This window comes from Pseudophryne corroboree, chromosome 5 (assembly GCF_028390025.1).
Source record: "Pseudophryne corroboree isolate aPseCor3 chromosome 5, aPseCor3.hap2, whole genome shotgun sequence".
NCBI classification, from domain to species: Eukaryota; Metazoa; Chordata; class Amphibia; order Anura; family Myobatrachidae; genus Pseudophryne; species Pseudophryne corroboree.
Window position 1 is genome coordinate 9,638,594 of NC_086448.1, and position 18,108 is coordinate 9,656,701.

Genomic DNA, 18,108 nt, shown 5'->3' on the forward strand with positions numbered 1-18,108 from the left:
GGCCAGGAGTCCTCAGGACTTTGGACAGGTGGACACGGTAAGCCAGTGGCCCCCAGAGCATATCTTCAAAGTCTAGCTGAGGCGGCACACGGTCTGACTCATCTGGGCAAAGAGGGTATGTGTAAGCTGGTGAGAGCCTACTGGTGTGCGCCAGGATTCTCTTCGCATGCAGGTAAAAGAGCAATGACATGTTTTACTTGCTTGAGGAAGAATATTGGTAAGTCAATACCGACAGAGCCATCCCATATCCCCCCGACAGACGGACCTTTTCAGGTAATACAAATCGATTTCATGCAGTTACCACCCTGTAGAAATTTAAAATAAGATTTTACTTACCGATAAATCTATTTCTCGTAGTCCGTAGTGGATGCTGGGACTGCATCAGGACCATGGGGAATAGCGGCTCCGCAGGAGACAGGGCACAAAATTTAAAAGTTTGACCACTAGGTGGTGTGTACTGGCTCCTCCCCCTATGACCCTCCTCCAAGCCTCAGTTAGGATACTGTGCCCGGACGAGCGTACACAATAAGGAAGGATTTTGAATCCCGGGTAAGACTCATACCAGCCACACCAATCACACCGTACAACTTGTGATCTGAACCCAGTTAACAGTATGACAAACGTAGGAGCCTCTGAACAGACGGCTCACAACAATAACAACCCGATTTTTTTGTAACAATAACTATGTACAAGTATTGCAGACAATCCGCACTTGGGATGGGCGCCCAGCATCCACTACGGACTACGAGAAATAGATTTATCGGTAAGTAAAATCTTATTTTCTCTGACGTCCTAGTGGATGCTGGGACTCCGTCAGGACCATGGGGATTATACCAAAGCTCCCATACGGGCGGGAGAGTGCGGATGACTCTGCAGCACCGAATGAGAGAACTCCAGGTCCTCCTTAGCCAGGGTATCAAATTTGTAGAATTTTACAAACGTGTTCTCCCCTGACCACGTAGCTGCTCGGCAGAGTTGTAATGCCGAGACCCCTCGGGCAGCCGCCCAAGATGAGCCCACCTTCCTTGTGGAATGGGCCTTGACAGATTTAGGCTGTGGCAGGCCTGCCACAGAATGTGCAAGTTGAATTGTGCTACAAATCCAACGAGCAATCGTCTGCTTAGAAGCAGGAGCACCCAGCTTGTTGGGTGCATACAGTATAAACAGCGAGTCAGATTTTCTGACTCCAGCCGTCCTTGAAATATATATTTTCAATGCTCTGACAACGTCCAGCAACTTGGAATCCTCCAAATCGCTAGTAGCCGCAGGCACCACAATAGGCTGGTTCAGGTGAATCGCTGAAACCACCTTAGGCAGAAAGTGAGGACGCGTCCGCAGTTCTGCCCTGTCCGAATGGAAAATCAGATATGGGCTTTTATACGATAAAGCCGCCAATTCTTACACTCTCCTGGCTGAAGCCAGGGCCAGTAGCATGGTTACTTTCCATGTAAGATATTTCAAATCCACCGATTTGAGTGGCTCAAACCAATGGGATTTGAGAAAATCCAAAACTACATTAAGATCCCACGGTGCCACTGGGGGCACAACCGGGGGCTGTATATGTAGTACTCCTTTTACAAAAGTCTGGACTTCAGGAACTGAAGCCAATTCTTTCTGGAAGAAAATCGACAGGGCCGAAATTTGAACCTTAATGGACCCTAATTTGAGGCCCATAGACAATCCTGTTTGCAGGAAATGTAGGAATCGACCCAGTTGAAATTCCTCCGTCGGGGCCTTCCTGGCCTCACACCACGCAACATATTTTCTCCAAATGCGGTGATAATGTTGTGCAGTCACCTCCTTCCTGGCTTTTACCAGGGTAGGGATGACCTCTTCCGGAATGCCTTTTTCCCTTAGGATTCGGCGTTCAACCGCCATGCCGTCAAACGCAGCCGCGGTAAGTCTTGGAATAGACACGGTCCCTGCTGAAGCAGGTCCCGTCTTAGAGGTAGAGGCCACGGATCTTCCGTGAGCATCTCCTGAAGTTCCGGGTACCAAGTTCTTCTTGGCCATTCCGGAGCCACGAGTATCGTTCTTACTCCCCTTTGCCGTATAATTCTCAGTACTTTTGGTATGAGAGGCAGAGGAGGAAACACATACACTGACTGGTACACCCATGGTGTTACCAGAGCGTCTACAGCTATTGCCTGAGGGTCTCTTGACCTGGCGCAATACCTGTCCAGTTTTTTGTTGAGGCGGGACGCCATCATGTCCACCATTGGTCTTTCCCAATGGACCACAATCATGTGGAAGACTTCTGGATGAAGTCCCCACTCTCCCGGGTGCAGATCGTGTCTGCTGAGGAAGTCTGCTTCCCAGTTGTCCACTCCCGGGATGAACACAGCTGACAGTGCTAACACATGATTTTCTGCCCAGCGGAGAATCCTTGCAGCTTCTGCCATTGCCCTCCTGCTTCTTGTGCCGCCCTGTCTGTTTACGTGGGCGACTGCCGTGATGTTGTCCGACTGAATCAACACCGGCTGACCCTGAAGCAGAGGTTTTGCCAGGCTTAGAGCATTGTAGATTGCTCTTAGCTCCAGTATATTTATGTGAAGAGACGTCTCCAGGCTTGACCACACGCCCTGGAAGTTTCTTCCCTGTGTGACCGCTCCCCAGCCTCTCAGGCTGGCATCCGTGGTCACTAGGACCCAGTTCTGTATGCCGAATCTGCGGCCCTCTAACAGATGAGCACTCTGCAACCACCATAGCAGAGACACTCTTGTCCTTGTGGACAATTTTATCCGCTGATGCATCTGTAGATGCGATCCGGACCATTTGTCCAGCAGATCCCACTGAAAAGTTCGTGCATGGAATCTGCCGAATGGAATCGCTTCGTAAGAAGCTACCATTTTTCCCAGGACTCTTGTGCATTGATGCACAGATACTTTTCCTGGTTTTAGGAGGTTCCTGACTAGATCGGATAACTCCCTGGCTTTCTCCTCCGGAAGAAATACCTTTTTCTGAACAGTGTCCAGAATCATCCCTAGGAACAACAGACGTGTCGTCGGGATCAGTTGGGATTTTGGAAAATTCAGAATCCACCCGTGTTGTTGGAGCACTACTTGGGTTAGTGCTACTCCGACCTCCAGCTGTTCTCTGGATCTTGCCCTTATCAGGAGATCGTCCAAGTAAGGGATAATTAAGACGACTTCTCTTCGAAGAAGGATCATCATTTCGGCCATTACCTTGGTAAAGACCCGGGGTGCCGTGGACAATCCAAACGGCAGCGTCTGAAACTGATAATGACAGTTTTGGACCACGAACCTGAGGTACCCTTGGTGTGAAGGACAAATTGGAACATGAAGGTAAACATCCTTGATGTCCAAGGACACCATAAAATCCCCTTCTTCCAGATTCGCTATCACTGCTCTGAGTGACTCCATCTTGAACTTGAATTTTTGTATGTACAGGTTCAGAGATTTTAGATTTAGAATCGGTCTTACCGAGCCGTCCGGCTTCGGTACCACAAATAGCGTGGAGTAATACCCCTGTCCCTGTTGTAGGAGGGGTACCTTGACTATCACCTGCTGAGAATACAGCTTGTGAATGGCCTCCAATACCGTCGCCCTGTCGGAGGGAGACGTTGGCAAAGCAGACTTTAGGAAACGACGAGGAGGGGACTTCTCGAATTCCAACCTGTAACCCTGAGATACTACCTGCAGGATCCAGGGGTCCACCTGCGAGTGAGCCCACTGTGCGCTGAAATGTTTGAGGCGACCCCCCTCCGCCCCTGAGTCTGCTTGTAAGGTCCCAGCGTCATGCTGACGCCTTTGTAGAAGCCGGGGAGGGCTTCTGCTCCTGGGAAAGAGCTGCTTGTTGCAGTCTCTTACCCTTTCCTTTGCCTCGGGGCAAATAGGAATGTCCTTTTGCTCGTTTGTTCTTATAGGAACGAAAGGACTGCGGCTGAAAAGCCTGCGGCTTTTTCTGCTGGGAGGTGACCTGGGGTAAAAAGGTGGATTTTCCGGCCGTTGCCGTGGCCACCAGATCCGATAGACCGACCCCAAATAATTCCTCCCCCTTATACGGCAATACTTCCATATGTCGTTTGGAATCCGCATCACCTGACCACTGGCGCGTCCATAAACTTCTTCTGGCAGATATGGACATCGCACTTACTCTTGATGCCAGAGTGCAAATATCTCTCTGTGCATCTCCGACCAAGCCACGCCAGCACTGCACATCCAGGCTGAGGCGATTGCTGGTCTCAGTATAACACCCGTATGTGTGTATATACTTTTTAATGTATTCTCCAGCCTCCTATCAGCTGGATCCTTGAGGGCGGCCGTATCAGGAGACGGTAACGCCACTTGCTTTGATAAGCGTGTGAGCGCCTTATCCACCCTAGGAGGTGTTTCCCAGCGCGCCCTAACCTCTGGCGGGAAAGGGTATAATGCCAATAACTTCTTTGAAATTAGCAGTTTTCTATCTGGGGTAACCCACGCTTCATCACACACTTCATTCAGTTCCTCTGATTCAGGAAAAACTATCGGTAGTTTTTTCACACCCCACATAATACCCCTTTTTGTGGTACTTGCAGTATCAGAAATATGCAAAGCCTCCTTCATTGCCGTGATCATATAACGTGTGGCCCTACTGGAAAATACGTTTGTTTCTTCACCGTCGACACTGGATTCAGTGTCAGTGTCTGGGTCTGTGTCGACCGACTGAGGTAAAGGGCGTTTTACAGCCCCTGACGGTGTCTGAGACGCCTGGACAGGTACTAACTGGTTTGCCGGCTGTCTCATGTCGTCAACCGACTTTTGTAGCGTGCTGACACTATCCCGTAATTCCATAAACAAAGCCATCCATTCTGGTGTCGACTCCCTAGGGGGTGACATCACCATTACAGGCAATTGCTCCGCCTCCACGCCAACATCGTCCTCATACATGTCGACACACACGTACCGACACACAGCAGACACACAGGGAATGCTCTGATAGAAGACAGGACCCCACTAGCCCTTTGGGGAGACAGAGGGAGAGTTTGCCAGCACACACCCAAGCGCTATAAATATATATAGGGACAACCTTAATAAGTGTGTTCCCTTTATAGCAGCTCAAATATTATAAATATCGCCAATAAGTGCCCCCCCTCTCTGTTTTTACCCTGTTTCTGTAGTGCAGTGCAGGGGAGAGTCCTGGGAGCCTTCCTCGCAGTGGAGCTGGGCAGGAAAATGGCGCTGTGTGCTGAGGAGAATAGGCCCCGCCCCCTTTTCGGCGGGCTTCTTCTCCCGGTTTTTTTGGAACCTGGCAGGGGTTAAATACATCCATATAGCCCCAGGGGCTACATGTGATATATTTTAGCCAGAATAGGTATATTACATTGCTGCCCAGGGCGCCCCCCCCAGCGCCCTGCACCCTCAGTGACCGCTGGTGTGAAGTGTGCGGAGAGCAATGGCGCACAGCTGCAGTGCTGTGCGCTACCTCATGAAGACTGAGACGTCTTCTGCCGCCGGTTTCTGGACCTCTTCTCTATTCGGCATCTGCAAGGGGGTCGGCGGCGCGGCTCCGGTGACCCATCCAGGCTGTACCTGTGATCGTCCCTCTGGAGCTAGTGTCCAGTAGCCTAAGAAGCAAATCCATCCTGCACGCAGGTGAGTTCACTTCTTCTCCCCTAAGTCCCTCGTTGCAGTGAGCCTGTTGCCAGCAGGACTCACTGAAAATAAAAAACCTAACAAACTTTTTCTAAGCAGCTCTTTAGGAGAGCCACCTAGATTGCACCCTGCTCGGACGGGCACAAAAACCTAACTGAGGCTTGGAGGAGGGTCATAGGGGGAGGAGCCAGTACACACCACCTAGTGGTCAAACTTTTAAATTTTGTGCCCTGTCTCCTGCGGAGCCGCTATTCCCCATGGTCCTGACGGAGTCCCAGCATCCACTAGGACGTCAGAGAAAATATGTGTTAGTTTGTATTGACGTATTTTCCAATTGGGTAGAAGCGTTCCCTGCTGCCACAAATACTGCTACATTCACTGCAAATAAAATTGTGCAGGAATTTGTGTGTAGATATGGTATCCCTAGAATAATTGAAAGCGATAGGGGTACCCATTTTACAGGTGAAGTCTTTCAGGTCATGTGCAAACTGATGGGAATTAATAGCAAGCTGCATACTCCGTACCGACCACTGGCGAGTGCGAAGGTGGAGAGAATGAACAGCACTATTAAGAACAAGCTGAGCAAAGTGATGGCTGAAACTGGATTGTTGTGGCCAGAAGCTTTGCCACTAGTGTTGTACAGTATCAGAACCACCCCAGGTCTCCCCTTAACCTATCACCTTTTGAAATTCTTTTTGGTCGACAACCTCATGTAATGATAGACCCCCAGGAAGATTTTGAAATGTAATAACGAAGTGACTGTGAGATATTTGGTTGGGATGAGCCAGCAGCTGAGAAATCAACATAGAAATTTAAAGCTGGTGATTCCTGACCTATCGAACAGTAATTGTTATGACATTGAACCTGGGGATTATGTAATGATTCAAAATTTCTTACGCTCAGGTTGCCTCATAGACAGGTGGGAAGGACCATACCAAGTCTTGCTAACCAGCACGACAGCATTGAAGGTCGCCGAGAGAAAGACTTGGGTCCACTCGACCCACTGCAAGAAGGTCGCTGACCCGGAGAGAACTCGTGACAAAGAGCAGAGTGTAGAGAACCTCGTATCACTGGAGTGTCTGTTCCGGGAAGGTTGAGAGGCAGGACTGTTGAAGGGCATCCGAGCACAGATCTAGAACGGTTGTTGTATCATTTTCTTTTTTTTACCTCCCCCTGCATTTTCCTTTCTTTCCTCCTTCTTATTTTCCTCCTTTCCCCAAACGAAATGGATCGATCACAAGAAACTGCATTTCGGGTTCTGTTAGTAATTCTGGTTTTAATCAGGACAGTTTGTTTTGGTGAGGGCCCCAGAGAGGTCGAGCAGGGATCTGGAATGGTTTCTGATGACGAGTATGAATTTGTAGGATCTCAGGAGCGGCACATCGCTCAAGTAAAGGCTGGCATCAGTAAGCGCTCTGGTAGTCAGGGAGCTCGGAGGCACTGTGAGGGGTTATTGTCTGAGGAAAATTGTATCTGCAGGAATTGTGAAAATATAGTCAAGGATGGGTGCATCCAGAGATGTCAGTCCAACCTTAATATCGACATGGACCGTCATCCGTTGAGTGATTACCTCTCACTAGTGGGTAAGATCTTAAACCAGACAGAATGCTGGGTGTGCTCACAAGTACCTCAAGGTCAGAGCAAGTCAGGATTGGTACCATACCCTTTAGCAATAGATGAGGACGAGGTACTTGAATTACGGGGTGGGAGACCGGTGGACAAGAAATTCAATATTTCTAGGCCCCCTAGTTTGAAGCTCCACCAGTATCATGTAGACAGGTCCTTGTTGTGCTTTAATATTTCCAATTACCTAAAACCAGGAAATTGGGAAGTGACGTGGAACAACCAGACAATGACCTTTTTACACAGAGCTGATAGGATACCCATAAACTCTGAACTTGTATGCCAAACAGCCAACAGTGGGAGGTATTTTCGGTATAGGTATACCCATGGAAGCAAGACCATGTGGGTTGTAAAAGTATTGCCAGGGTATTGTGCCCATATCATCCAGCCTGATACTTGTACTGAGCAGATGGGAGAACTAGGGATTGGTTTCTTTACTTGGAAAGTTTGTAATATGGTGATGTCATACTTTGTCCCCTATGTTCTCCCAGATGATGCCTATTTCATATGTGGGAGGAAGGCGTACAAATGGCTTGCCCCGAGCTCAGAGGGATTGTGTTATATTGGTAGAGTACTGCCAGAGGTCATGACCATAACCCATGATAAGATGAAAGATGTTCACCGCAGTGCTCAGGCTCCTTATACTCATACTCACTATGAACACATCGTCAAGAGACACCTCATAGATAGGACAGAGCACGCAGCCTCTGATTTGATCCACTAATCCACCGGGATTCAGTTCCTTCTCGCATTAGACATCACCCGTACTGCCAGAGGAATTATAAATTATAGGTACATCCATGCGCTAGCGAACTTGATAGATAATATCACTGAGATGTATGACGACACCTTCAGGTATACGGGAAGGGAGTTACAAGCTTACAAGAAGGAACTGATTCAGCACAGAATGGTCCTTAATTATGTCACAGCCGTGACAGGTGGGTACTGTGTTACTCTGGCAACTCAATATGGTGTGAAGTGCTGTACATATATCACGAACAGCACTGACGACCCCACGGAGATCATCGATCAAAAGATGGACGATATCTTGCAGTTGAAGTGGGAGTTCAGGAGAAAACACAACCTTTCCTTAGCGATTGTGAGTAATGAACTGACCGGCTGGGTCTCATGGTTGAACTTACGCAATTGGTTCTCAGGTTTAGGAGAGTGGGCTCAAAATGTCATTATGAGTGTGGGGAAGTTTCTCTTTTGTATCCTGGGAGTTGTCATAATTATTGGTTTGATATTTAGGTGTGTTCGAATTCTGACGCGGCGCAAGCACGGCACAAAATTGATGAGTTTAAGGAGCGAGGGCATTGTTATAGCAGCAGATTTAATTTACGACCCATCCATAGAGACAGCGTTATGATAAGGATTGCAAATGAATTCCATGGCCTGTTTCTTTCACCCGTTTTTCTTTTGTCTCCCCCTCTGCCAAGATACACCCATCCGGAAAAAGACATCAGCCCTACCCAAAATGTTTAAATGAATGTATTTTTAGATATGTGTCTTATCTTCATCTCTACAACCTTCAGTTAATGACACACATAGTCGACAGGTGATATCCACATATACTAGCACTCACTTATGTTCCCCCTCCATGTATCATCAACTAAATGTGCACCCCATTTGTTGGAACAAGAAGCCGAAAAGAGCTCGGTAGTGTTTGTTGGCCCACTTACAGACCCTTAATATGGGATAAGAAGGATTTAATGTATACTTCGTAATACCTCGAAGCTTATTTAGAACATATACGGCACGATGATACATGCCCCTCAGACATGGATTCATACATACATGCTTTTTACTATCCCACTAGGTCAGGCCTGGCCAACCTGTGGCTCTCCAGCTGTTGTAAAACTACAAGTCCCATCATGCTTTGCCACAGTTTTGCTATTAAGGAATGCTAAAACCGTGGCAGGGAATGCTGGGATGTGTAGTTTCACAACATCTGGAGAGCCACAGGTTAACCAGGCCTGCACTAGGTCATACATTTCCCACCTACAACTCTCCCCATCATCCAAGCTTCTGTAGATACTGTATTGATATTTTTCTGTTTAGTGATTAGATAGTGGCAGTTATTGGTGACTGCCAAAGGGTGGACTGTCAAAGTCGAAAAATATTGCAGAACATACATTACGTAGAAACTACACGCAGATGGCCTCCATGCGCGTACTTGCTCTGCCGTGCATGCGCATATTCGTAATTTGCGTATGGTCGCTCCCGTGGACCTGCGTAGTAGCGCGTGGTATGAGTATTTACGGCAGAGTTTGTGAATGCATGGAAAAGCCATCAAAACACATTACATATTTAATCCAAATAGTGCACATTTTACACATAGCCTCCCTGCACCACAGCAGCAAGTTACAGCAGTTTAAATGGTTTCAGAACAAAGGGATTCACCTTTACAGGATAGGAGGGGACAGAACAAGGTTATAAGGTGGTGTTTGGTATACAGCTGTAGGGTATTTTAAGGGTAATATTCTGGTGTTGGTTTGAGGAAGATTGCATGTTCCTGTGGATAGTTTTGTGCAGGAGCAGAATATAGATATAAACTGTATTTACTGTACATTATGTATGCGGCGGGAATCCAGAGGAGACCACCCACATGAGCAGTTGGAACAGACATCGCCCACCTATTCAAACCAACCTATGACCTCTCCTGTACTGTAAATGACCATCCCTGTGTCCAATGGACAAAGAGATTACAGTATCCATTGTGTTAAGTTTTGGAAGAATTGTATAAAGAGAGCCTGCTGCAGGCCTGGTCTGACACAAGACTCACAAAGTTATCTATCAGATGACCGAGGACCAGATCTGGGTAGCGCGGCGAATCCACTCACGTATGTACCATTGATTGTAGCCATTATTCTGTTGTATTGTATTGTTTGTATTGTAACCCCCTTTCAGCAATAATACGCTGTGGTGTCGGAACCCAGTGGTTTAACTACAGACTGGTGCTGTGTCTTCCTTTCCCTGCTAAGGTTTAAAGTGTATTAGTATCGCATTGCATTGCTGTATAAGGTTTAAAGTGTATTCATTGGGTGTGTACGCGCTGTGTGTACTTTGTACCGTCAGCGCGGCGTTTGTACGCAAAGTCCGTACACGGTACGGGACTCTGTACGCTAACAGCGTAAAAGGTGCGTAGAGTGTGTATTAAGTTTAGCGCCCGCAGCGGCTCCATGGTAAAGTGTATTTAAAGTGTGTATAAGGTATAGCTTTTCATTCCTATTGATAAATCAGCATTATCAACCTGAATTAACAATAACATGACTGCACTATCCTTCCTCTCGCGCCACTCAGGAGTGTACCGCAGGAGGGACAACAATTCAAACTATTCCCCTGCACTGCCCCTTAAATCAGGCATTAGAGGATTTTTTGTCTTGTTCTCACCAGATTGATACCTCCCCTTTATCTTGCTTCTGGCTTGGGTGGGGGACCTACCCTCTCTCATTCCTCATCCAATACCAGCTGGCAAGACAAGAGAACAGCAGAAGGGAGGCATCTCTTTTATTTTCCCTGTATCCAAACCATCTTTACATTAATCTCTATATTAGAGTATAATGCATTTATGCATATCCTATTGAGATACAAGTACCTCATACCTCATTTCAGCAATCTTGTACCAGTATAAGATTTTGTAGCACATAGGATAAAAGAAGGAGGATTCAGACACCTAAGGATACAGTTGCCATATTTATTCCAACAAGATACTCTAAACTGAGGTACAAGTGCCTCATACCCCATCGTCAATTTTCACGCGCTTATAATAGCATATGATACCAAACTATATATTAAACAAGGTTACTATATAGAAAACTAACTTCTTGTGACCTATAATTCCATCAAACCTCCCCATAATATATGGGCTACTATTGAACTGATGATGGTCATTTTATAGCCACTTACACTCTTCTCTAGCCAATTGAAGCAGGAGGTGATATATATAAGTGGCATCCTGACTACTTTAACTGATCTTTCTCCTACAATCATACCCCTCTATGAAAGCCCAATCTCGTTCGGTCTTGGAAGCAAAAAAGTGGTGGGCCTGGTCAGTACTTGGTGGGTGACCACCTGGGAAGAATAGGTTTTGTAGGATACGGATTAAAAAGGAGTCATGCTCTGGAAAAGGACCACTGTGCATATGGACCCTCACATATTCCTGAATGACCAAGTCAAGTATATAGTTCTAATTATCAAAGAAAATATTTTCCCTATCTGATCACCTACAATTCTATACAATTATGTCCAACTTTTAAGGCATACTTAATAAAAATAAAAATGTTAATATATCTTTATTCTGTGCTATCTAAGCCATGTTTACTGGGAATAGAGTGCTCCCTACCAGGGTTATACTTCCTCTCTCTTTTGGTATTTGCATAATATCTGTCTCAATCCCATGGGAGCACCACTGAACGTCACTGCTATTACCTTAAAGGACATTTTTTTTTTTAGGTGTGTAAGTGATAAATGAATGGGATATATCCCATAAGTGTCAGTTATTTCCCAGAAACCACAATCTACACTTAACGATCCTGTGCGGTTTACCTAAACCTTAGCCCTTCACCACAATATGGGGGGTAATTCATATCTGATCGCTGCTGTGCGTTTTTGCAGAGCGTGCAATCAGATCTGAACTGCGCATGCATGTGAGCCACAATGCACCGGCGCGTCGCACAACAGCATTGGTGCCTAGCGACAGGATGGTGCGAAAAATCCAAGCAATCAGGCATTCACAAGAAGATTGACAGGAAGAGTCCGTTTGTGGGTTGCAACTGACCATTTTCCAGGAGTGTCTGAAAAAGTGCAGGCGGGATCAGGCGTTTTCAGGGAGGGTGTCTGACGTCAGTAGGATTACATTGCAGCGGCTGAGTAAGTCCTGGGCTATGCAGACATTGCACAAACATGATTTTTGTGCAGCTCTGCTAACGATGCGATCGCACACCTGCTCAACATTTTCCCCTCCCCCTATAGGCTGCAATTATCTGATCGTAGGGCAGCAAAAAACGCAGCCCAGCGATCAGATCTGAATTAGGCCAATAGAGCGATTTCGCTGCATTCTTGTTTCTTTTGTGCTCCCGGTAGTGACTATTTATTTATATATAATTCTTATTATGATATACAGTATATGCAGTCACACTTTGATAACATTTGTTTAGCGCTGTTTCCGTCCGTGTTTGCAGTGCAACCCAAATACTTGTTTTTCAAAGAAATCAGACAAGAGGTGATGTTATAAGTAGAGATGAGCGGGTTCGGGTCCCTGAGACCCAACCCCCCCCTGAACTTAACGCTCCATATCCAAGTCGATCTCAGGACATCCCGCCAGACTCAGAAACTAGAATGAGGCAAAACTTTATCATCCCTCTGTCAGATTCTCATGTGCTTTGGATCCCATGTAAACTAGAGATGAGCGGGTTCGGTTCTCAGAGATCCGAACCCTACCGGACTTTACCTTCCGAGTCTGGATCTGAGCCAGGCTTGGATTTTCCCCCTTGACTCGGAAACCCGAACACGGCAAAACGTCATCATCCCGCTGTCGGATTCTCGCGGGATTTGGATTCCATATAAGGAGCCGCGCATCGCGGCCATTTTCACTCATGTCTCAGAGAGTGAGAGGACGTGTCCTCAGTGTGTTCAGTCTCTGTTTATTGGGGTGGGAAAGTGGGGTGACAAGTGTTGTGCTGCTCAGTCCAGTCCAGTGTAGCTGTATAAAGTTGTGCTGTGTTGTGCAGTCCAGTGGTAGTGTCCTGTGTCATCAGTAATTCCAGTGACGATATACGCTGGTGCTATATATATCCACTGCTGCAGTATAACAATTATAACAACCTGTTGGGCTGCATCAGACCATTGGTAGTGTCCTGTGTCATCAGTAATTCCAGTGACGATATACGCTGCTGCTATTTATATCCTCTGCTGCAGTATAACAATTATAACAGCCTGTTGGGCTGCATCAGACCAGTGGTAGTGTCCTGTGTCATCAGTCATTCCAGTACTTCCTGTGACGCATATTGCGTCATATAACTCCCAAAAAAAAAATGGAGAACAAAAATTGAGGATAAAATAGGGAAAGATCAAGAAGAAACACTTCCTACTAGTGCTGAAGCTGCTGCCACTAGCCATGACATAGACACTGAAATGCCATCAACGTCGTATGCCAAGGCCAATGTCCAATGTGATAGTAGAGGGCATGTAAAATCCAAAAAGCCAAAGTTCAGTAAAAAGAAACGTAAACTTGCCAATATGCCATTTACGACACGGAGTGGCAAGAAGCGGCTGAGGCCCCGGCCTATGTTCATGGCTAGCGGTTCAGCTTCACATGACGATGGAAGCCCTCATCCTCCCACTAGAAAAATTAAAAAAGAGTTAAACTGGAAAGAGCACAGAAAACAACTGTGCGCTCTGAGATGGTATCACAAATCCCCTGTCATGATCCGGACTACTGGACATTGTTTTTTACCTTTCAGGTGTCTTCTGAGGCTGGCTCAGCGTCCCAGGGCCGGGTCTCAGTCATGATGTTATGTCTTTACTTCATATTCCCTCCCTGTAGGTGCTGTTATAAGAAACTCTTAAATGGAGTGGCGTTTCTGGATGACCGCGGCCTCCGCTGCCATTACTGGACTCTCAGCTTGTGGACGGCTCTGCATTACACATCCTGTCAGTTGCGGCCTCCGCCGCCTTTCCTGCACTTCCAGCATGTGGATGGATCCGTGTGACGTCTCCTGTCAGCCGCGGTCGCTTGCCGCGATTACCTTGTTAGAACATTACGGGTCTGTGCAGCGCCTCTCACCCGCCGTAGCGTCTGTTGCTGGCGCTGGGGAAATGCTGTGCAGTATTGTCATTTTCTGGGTCCTGTGGCCACTGCCGCCATTGCTGTGAAAGTCTGTATAGAATACAAGCCAGGTTTCCTTCAAAGAATCAGTAAGGGCGCAGCCATGTTGGTTCTGATCATGTGATACTGTTTCTACCAATCCACAGTCCCTCTGAGCTCGCCTGATTGCTGATCCAAATCCTGCACTGCTGAGGGTATAAAGTAGTGATGAGCGGGTTCGGTTTCTCTGAAACCGAACCCCCCCGAACTTCACCTTGTTTACACGGGTCCGAGGCAGGTTAGAACCTTCTCGCCTTGCTCGGCTAACCCGAGCGCGCCCGAACGTCATCATCCCGCTGTCGGATTCTCGCGAGATTCGGATTCTATATAAGCAGCCGCGCGTCGCCGCCATTTTCTCACTCGTGCATTGGTGATGATAGGGAGAGGACGTGGCTGGCGTCCTCTCCGTTTATTGTAGAACTAGAAGTTGATTGGTTTATTGCTTTTGCTTAATTGTGGGGAGGATTGGGGAGCAGCTGTTAGGAGGAGTACAGTGCAGAGTTTTGCTGATAAGTGACCACCAGTTTTTATCCGTTCTCTGCCTGAAAAAAAACGCTCCATACCATATCTGTGCTCAGTGTGCTGCATAATATATCTGTGCTGAGTGCTCACACTGCTTAATTGTGGGGACTGGGGAGCAGCTATAGCAGGAGTACAGTGCAGAGTTTTGCTGACAGTGACCACCAATATACGTTGTATGCCTGAAGAAAAACACTCCATATCTGTGCTCAGTGTGCTGCTTTATTGTGGGGACTGGGGACCACCAGTATAATTAATATTATATAGGAGGAGTACAGTGCAGAGTGCACTGCTGTACCTACCTCTGTGTCATCATCCATTAAGTATACTATCCATCTACATTCTATACCTGTGGTGCATTTTAGTTTTGCAGTTTGCTGACAGTGTCCACCAGTATACTATATATAGCAGTACGGTAGGCCACTGCTGTACCTACCTCTGTGTCGTCACTCGTCATCCATTAAGTATACTATCCATCTACATTCTATACCTGTGGTGCATTTTAGACAGTTTTGCAGTTTGCTGACAGTGTCCACCAGTATACTATATATATACTTATAGCAGTACGGTAGGCCACTGCTGTACCTACCTCTGTGTCGTCACTCGTCATCCATTAAGTATACTATCCATCTACATTCTATACCTGTGGTGCATTTTAGACAGTTTTGCAGTTTGCTGACAGTGTCCACCAGTATACTATATATATATATACTTATAGCAGTACGGTAGGCCACTGCTGTACCTACCTCTGTGTCGTCACTCGTCATCCATTAAGTATACTATCCATCTACATTCTATACCTGTGGTGCATTTTAGACAGTTTTGCAGTTTGCTGACAGTGTCCACCAGTATACTATATATATATACTTATAGCAGTACGGTAGGCCACTGCTGTACCTACCTCTGTGTCGTCACTCGTCATCCATTAAGTATACTATCCATCTACATTCTATACCTGTGGTGCATTTTAGACAGTTTTGCAGTTTGCTGACAGTGTCCACCAGTTTATTATATATATACTTATAGCAGTATGGTAGGCCACTGCTGTACCTACCTCTGTGTCATCACTCGTCATCCATTAAGTATACTATCAATCTACATTCTATACCTGTGGTGCATTTTAGACAGTTTTGCAGTTTGCTAACAGTGTCCACCAGTTTATTATATATATACTTATAGCAGTACGGTAGGCTACTGCTGTCCCTACCTCTGTGTCGTCACTCGTCATCCATTAAGTATACTATCCATCTACATTCTATACCTGTGGTGCATTTTAGACAGTTTTGCAGTTTGCTGACAGTGTCCACCAGTTTATTATATATATACTTATAGCAGTACGGTAGGCCACTGCTGTACCTACCTCTGTGTCGTCACTCGTCATCCATTAAGTATACTATCCATCTACATTCTATACCTGTGGTGCATTTTAGACAGTTTTGCAGTTTGCTGACAGTGTCCACCAGTTTATTATATATATACTTATAGCAGTACGGTAGGCCACTGCTGTACCTACCTCTGTGTCGTCACTCGTCATCCATTAAGTATACTATCCATCTACATTCTATACCTGTGGTGCATATTAGACAGTTTTGCAGTTTGCTGACAGTGTCCACCAGTATACTATATATATATACTTATAGCAGTACGGTAGGCCACTGCTGTACCTACCTCTGTGTCGTCACTCGTCATCCATTAAGTATACTATCCATCTACATTCTATACCTGTGGTGCATTTTAGACAGTTTTGCAGTTTGCTGACAGTGTCCACCAGTATACTATATATATATACTTATAGCAGTACGGTAGGCCACTGCTGTACCTACCTCTGTGTCGTCACTCGTCATCCATTAAGTATACTATCCATCTACATTCTATACCTGTGGTGTATTTTAGACAGTTTAGCAGTTTGCTGACAGTGTCCACCAGTATACTATATATATACTTATAGCAGTACGGTAGGCCACTGCTGTACCTACCTCTGTGTCGTCACTCGTCATCCATTAAGTATACTATCCATCTACATTCTATACCTGTGGTGCATTTTAGACAGTTTTGCAGTTTGCTGACAGTGTCCACCAGTATACTATATATATATATACTTATAGCAGTACGGTAGGCCACTGCTGTACCTACCTCTGTGTCGTCACTCGTCATCCATTAAGTATACTATCCATCTACATTCTATACCTGTGGTGCATTTTAGACAGTTTTGCAGTTTGCTGACAGTGTCCACCAGTTTATTATATATATACTTATAGCAGTACGGTAGGCCACTGCTGTACCTACCTCTGTGTCGTCACTCGTCATCCATTAAGTATACTATCCATCTACATTCTATACCTGTGGTGCATTTTAGACAGTTTTGCAGTTTGCTGACAGTGTCCACCAGTTTATTATATATATACTTATAGCAGTACGGTAGGCCACTGCTGTACCTACCTCTGTGTCGTCACTCGTCATCCATTAAGTATACTATCCATCTACATTCTATACCTGTGGTGCATATTAGACAGTTTTGCAGTTTGCTGACAGTGTCCACCAGTATACTATATATATATACTTATAGCAGTACGGTAGGCCACTGCTGTACCTACCTCTGTGTCGTCACTCGTCATCCATTAAGTATACTATCCATCTACATTCTATACCTGTGGTGCATTTTAGACAGTTTTGCAGTTTGCTGACAGTGTCCACCAGTATACTATATATATACTTATAGCAGTACGGTAGGCCACTGCTGTACCTACCTCTGTGTCGTCACTCGTCATCCATTAAGTATACTATCCATCTACATTCTATACCTGTGGTGTATTTTAGACAGTTTAGCAGTTTGCTGACAGTGTCCACCAGTATACTATATATATACTTATAGCAGTACGGTAGGCCACTGCTGTACCTACCTCTGTGTCGTCACTCGTCATCCATTAAGTATACTATCCATCTACATTCTATACCTGTGGTGCATTTTAGACAGTTTTGCAGTTTGCTGACAGTGTCCACCAGTATACTATATATATATACTTATAGCAGTATGGTAGGCCACTGCTGTACCTACCTCTGTGTCGTCACTCGTCATCCATTAAGTATACTATCCATCTACATTCTATACCTGTGGTGCATTTTAGACAGTTTTGCAGTTTGCTGACAGTGTCCACCAGTTTATTATATATATACTTATAGCAGTATGGTAGGCCACTGCTGTACCTACCTCTGTGTCGTCACTCGTCATCCATTAAGTATACTATCCATCTACATTCTATACCTGTGGTGCATTTTAGACAGTTTTGCAGTTTGCTGACAGTGTCCACCAGTATACTATATATATACTTATAGCAGTACGGTAGGCCACTGCTGTACCTACCTCTGTGTCGTCACTCGTCATCCATTAAGTATACTATCCATCTACATTCTATACCTGTGGTGCATTTTAGACAGTTTTGCAGTTTGCTTACAGTGTCCACCAGTATACTATATATATATATATATATATACTTATGGCAGTAC

The 18,108-nt window shown here is 45.8% G+C and overlaps 1 protein-coding gene and 1 pseudogene across 1 annotated transcript in view; one reads left to right on the top strand and one right to left on the bottom strand.

The window, feature by feature from the left end:
• LOC134927083 (cytochrome P450 2F2-like) overlaps positions 1–18,108 on the bottom strand; it is a 593,292-nt gene that overhangs the window by 233,873 nt on the left and 341,311 nt on the right. The gene's annotated exons all lie outside the window — the stretch shown is intronic.
• LOC134930595 (5S ribosomal RNA) lies at positions 11,199–11,316 on the top strand (annotated as a pseudogene).